We start from the raw sequence: 5,006 nt of genomic DNA, 5'->3' as shown, positions 1-5,006 counted from the left end.
TGGGATTGTCCTGGAATTTGGCTTCCCAGCCCACGCCCTTTGCAGCAAGGGCTTCCTGGCTTGTCATTTGCCCAGATTCCTCCGGGCAGCGACTGGTGTGACCGTACAGAGTCTCACCTTGCCGCTGCTGAGCACATGTGGTGTCTTTGCGTGTGCATTGTGCCCGGAGCCAGCACAGTGCACACACACACACACACACACACACACAAGTCCACTCAATGACGAACTGACCAGGACTCCCATCCAGGAGAGTTATCCGGCTTAGGCAGATGGTGTTGGGAAGTCCAGATCAGGTGTTGCGGCACTGAAACCTAATTTATGGGAGGTGGACCCGGGGTCAGCTCCAGTGGCAGTGGCCACGGCGTTCCGAAACCTGAGTCTAGGGTGAGTTTGAGTCCGGCACTGACCCTAAGTGCAGGGGATCAGGCCAGGCCAGAGGGAGAGGTGTGGGGTGGTGGATCTGGACAGGCTAGATGGGAAGGGAGGTCTCCATAAGGTCCAACTGGTGGGTTACTTGTCGGCTCAAGGGGAAGGGGGGAATCCAGCAGGCACTAGGGGGGTAGCCCAGCAAGCCTGAGTGTGACCAAGGATCCCAGTAGGCCTGAGTGGAATGGGGTTTGGCAGGCCTGAGTGGGAGGGGGGTGGTTAGAGAGAGAAGGGATTCTGAGTGAAAGGGAGAGAGGGGGAATTGGGGAAGAGAATTTCCTGAGTATGTCTGTCCAGGGAGGGGAGTTGGACAGGGGTGTATGTACTTGTGTTGGAGAGCAGCAAGGAGTGCCTAGGAGCTTCAAGGGAGCTGTGCGCATCATGTCAATGGCACCGATGAGGCAGACCATAAATAATACTGTGTGAATTGTTCCCTTGAAACTCGTGCCCCTGTGTCTCGATTCTCCCCCCGCACTTTCTGGCCTCACCTTCTTCCCTCAGCCCCTAACCTTGTGAACCCCTCCCCCCAACTTGCCATTTTCATCAGTATCCCCTCTCACACCCCTCTGGCTTATCAGCACCTCCACCACCCTCTCACTTCCCCAACTCCTCTGGCGAAATGTCCCCTCATAATTTGTTTCCCCAGAGTTGGCCATCCAGGCCTGCATCAGGTGACAGAGGTGCAGGAGCTGGTGCCATCATTAACTAACAGCTAGTCCCGCCTTCAGAATGTCACTTCTGTAGCGGTGTTTGTCTGAAAGCTGAGGAGTCAGTCAGAGGAGCGGATCACAGCAGCATCCTACAGGTGCAAACTGAAGTAGTTTCTCAATGTGGAAGTGAACATTTTCGAGCTAATTTATCCATCCTGCACCCAGAGAGAGAGAGAAACATTGATGAGAGAAACTCACGAGTGCCAAAGTAGAGGAATGGTGCCGGCTACTCAGGGAATAGCCCCACGGGTCAGCAACGTCTCCCTGTGTGACGTCCTGTAGGTAGTCCGGGAACAGCACGTGCATTATTCCTGGCTGATGTAAGGCGGAGGCTGTCCCAGTTAACTCAGGAGGCCTGGATGGAGGTCATAGGGGACGTGAGCAGTCATGGAGTCCAGCAATAAGATTAGGCCCAGAGCAGGAAGAGGATGAGTGATCTACTCGATACTGTAAGGGTGAGTCTGAGTGGTTGGCTGCAGATGAAATGTCGGTGGGAACAGAAATGTTGCTCAATTTGAAGAGATTAGATGCTTTCATTGTGCCCCCCTCACCCACTGCCTTGGGAGTAAAGGCTGCATTTGGGTCAAAGGCATTTGCAACTCGCTCTAGGCATCCTCTCCCTCCCATGAGAGCATACTCTTAAAGACTTATGGACATGTAAACCCAGTATGGAACCAGGAGAATTCCTGTGATAAGAGGTTCTCCTCATCAGCCTCTGGAGATTAACTCAGTCTCCCCTTTTGCTCGGACGATAGCACAGTGGTTAGCACTGTGGCTTCACAGCGCCAGGGTCCCAGGTTCGATTCCCAGCTTGGGTCACTGTCTGTGCGGAGTCTGCGCGTTCTCCCTGTGTCTGCGTGGGTTTCCTCCGGGTGCTCCGATTTCCTCCCAATAGTCCCGAAAGACGTGCTGTTAGGTGAATTGGACATTCTGAATTCTCCCTCTGTGTACCCGAACAGCCACCAGAATGTGGCGACTAGGGGATTTTCACAGTAACTTCATTACAATGTAAGCCTACTTGTGACAATAAAGATTAGTATTATTATTGGAGGAGGAGAAGGCCCGGAACATACAGGGAAAGGGTGAAGAGAGGAGACATCCTTCGATCCCTGACCTCCTCAGAGATGGAGGCACTTGACATTGGCTGGAGAGCAGGCTGCCATTTCATCTTAAATGCTGAGATTGGACAGACAGTGAGGAGGAGTAGAGTAACTCATGCAAAGGAAGACTAATGTAACCATGGATACGAGTAGAGCATGGGAGCTAATTTAGGATTCCTTTTCTTTGCAGGTGCAGCTACATCAGAGGGATGTAACAAAGCCCCCAAAGTCCTCCCCTGAGGATGAAAATGTTGCTGTCTCAGAGGACGCAGCATCGCATTTTTACCTTGCTCCAAGCACCAGTGCAGATACTATCACCTCAGTTAGCAGGGCACCTGTGATGTGGCTCTGGGTCACACTCTGGTGAGCAGGTGTAGATGATGTAGGCTGTGAAAGCTGTGGTCACTGGCAGTGGTAGGGCTGCTGGAGGTCAGGCCCATGCTGTGCCCTAGGCCTCTGATGATGGGCCTCTGATTTTGACCACTCTCAGCTGTTGAAGTTGTAGAGATGAACAGGGCAAAACCTGATGGGGCTGCAGAAGGTTTTCAGCAGACATGCATGGGCGATGGAGGAATCCATTTAGGTCAAGACCTCTGCAATGTCTCATGTGTATGATGGACCATTAAATTATTTGAGCTCACTGTGGAGATGCGACAGATGCCAATATGGGGCTGGTTTAGCACACTGGGCTAAATCGCTGGCTTTGAAAGCGGACCAAGACAGGCCAGCAGCACGATTCAATTCCCGTACCAGCCTCCCCGAACAGGCGCCGGAATGTGGCGACTAGGGGCTTTTCACAGTAACTTCATTTGAAGCCTACTTGTGACAATAAGTGGTTTTCATTTCATTTCATTCAATAACTCACCCAGATAATGTTATTGAAGGTCAAACTCTAATATTGGACCGGCCTCAAACCTCCTGGTTACAGCACGTACTTTCAGGGTACGTGGCCTAGGCAACTGAAGGCATGGCAGCCAATGACAACCGGTTAAGTACCTGAAAATTGTCAAGAACCTCTGACAAGGGACAGTTTCAGGTAGGAAAAGCAGCTCTATTCCCTGTTTATTGAGAAGGTGCTGGATGTGCCTTCTGGGGTTTGGAAACAGAGACCAGGACTGTTTCCGACTTTCAGGGTCCTGAAACTACATTTCCCCCCCACCCAATCCCGGGAGAAAACCGTCAGTCATTGGAATTTTCAGAAGGGTTCCCCCTCGATTGGCATGGAGACAGGTTCACAGTCCAAATAAGGATGGTGATGGGAGGCTCTCGAAGCTCGAGGGCCAATCAGAGCAGCAGGCAATAATGGCAGTAAAGTAGGGGAGACAAGGCCGCTTCAACATGGAGGTGAGCCCTCTTCGGGTTTATCAAATCTTTAACTAAAAAATAGATATAGCAGATGGTCTGTTCTACCCCTCTCAGATGGTCTGTTCCAGCTCCCGCACTGAGGAAGACACGGAGGGCTTTTGGGCCTGCCTGGAGTGCCGCTGGTGCCCACCTCCAGGCACCGGGCCTGGCCTTGCTGGTATGGAATCCGCAGGCTGACTGGAAAGTTCCAGTCTCTTTTAATTTGCCTCATTTTGGCTTTTAACAAGTTTGATCAGCTACCCACCGCATCTGGGCAGGTAGCCCTGCTAGCAGCAATCTCACCAATGCCCTGGACGTGGGATGGAGCCTGGAAACCAGCATGCAGGCTAGTGGGGCTAACCATCAGCCTGCCACCTCAGATTCCAGCCCCAACGGAGGTCACACATCCAGCACCATGTGGTGTTGAATACACTATGAATCCTTCCTTAACCCTTCTTCTGAATTGCGTGAAGAACATGTTGATTAAATGATGCCATGGGTGTGAACCTTCTGTGGGTTACTCCCACTCACCTGCTGTAATTCTGGCAGAGGAGTTGCAGAATCCTTGGAAAAGTAGTCTAAGTGTATGCACAATGTTTTTCCAGGGTTTATAACACTCCTCGGCCAAAGTTACAGCAGATTAGCAGGAGAGCACCAGCCAGCAGTAATTCACCACCTATTTTTGTAACAAAGGCCGGGGATTTCCACCCCCAATCAGGGCAGGCGAATTCGGTGGCGAGATTGGAAAATCTCGTGAGAAGGCGCGAGGTGTGTTTCTTGGCATCAATGGCGGTCCGCGTATCCTGGCGTCGAAAGTTGACTTTTAATAAATACACAATGATAACATTATTGTGGCTACATGAAGAGTCAACCCTCCACATCAAACTTAAATCCCACATTAGCCTGACTTTATAATGGCATGCTCCTGAAATCCTGAACTTCGAGGGAACTTGGAAGTGAGTGCACCCAACTTAGCGCAGTGCTCGCAAGTGCCCCAGTGCAGGGAGCATCTCCACTGATTCAGTGGTGGTCGGGGGGGGGGGGGGGCAAGGGGGACAGTGCTAGAGTGAAGAGACCCTTGGGTCAAGGGCAACAGTGCTAGAGAGTAAGGGCAGCAGGGTGGCACAGTGGTTAGCACTGCTGCCTCACGGCACTTAGGACCTGTGTTCGATCCCGGCCCCAGGTCACTGTCCGTGTGGATTTTGCACATTCTCCCAAAGTGTACGTAGGTCTCATACCCACAACCAAAAAAGATGTGCAGGGTAGGTGAATTTGCCACGCTAAACTGCCCCTTAATTGGAAAACAACAGAATTGGGTACTTTAAATTAATTTTAAAAAACAGTACCGGGTGAAGGGAACCTTGCAGCAAGAGATACAGAGCAAGGGGTGGGATTGGCTGACATGGCAGCACAAGCTGAACATTAC

Source organism: Scyliorhinus torazame, chromosome 3 (assembly GCF_047496885.1).
Source record: "Scyliorhinus torazame isolate Kashiwa2021f chromosome 3, sScyTor2.1, whole genome shotgun sequence".
Lineage (NCBI taxonomy): Eukaryota > Metazoa > Chordata > Chondrichthyes > Carcharhiniformes > Scyliorhinidae > Scyliorhinus > Scyliorhinus torazame.
The sequence above is the reverse complement of the archived record's forward strand: the minus strand, read 5'-3'. Positions refer to the sequence as shown.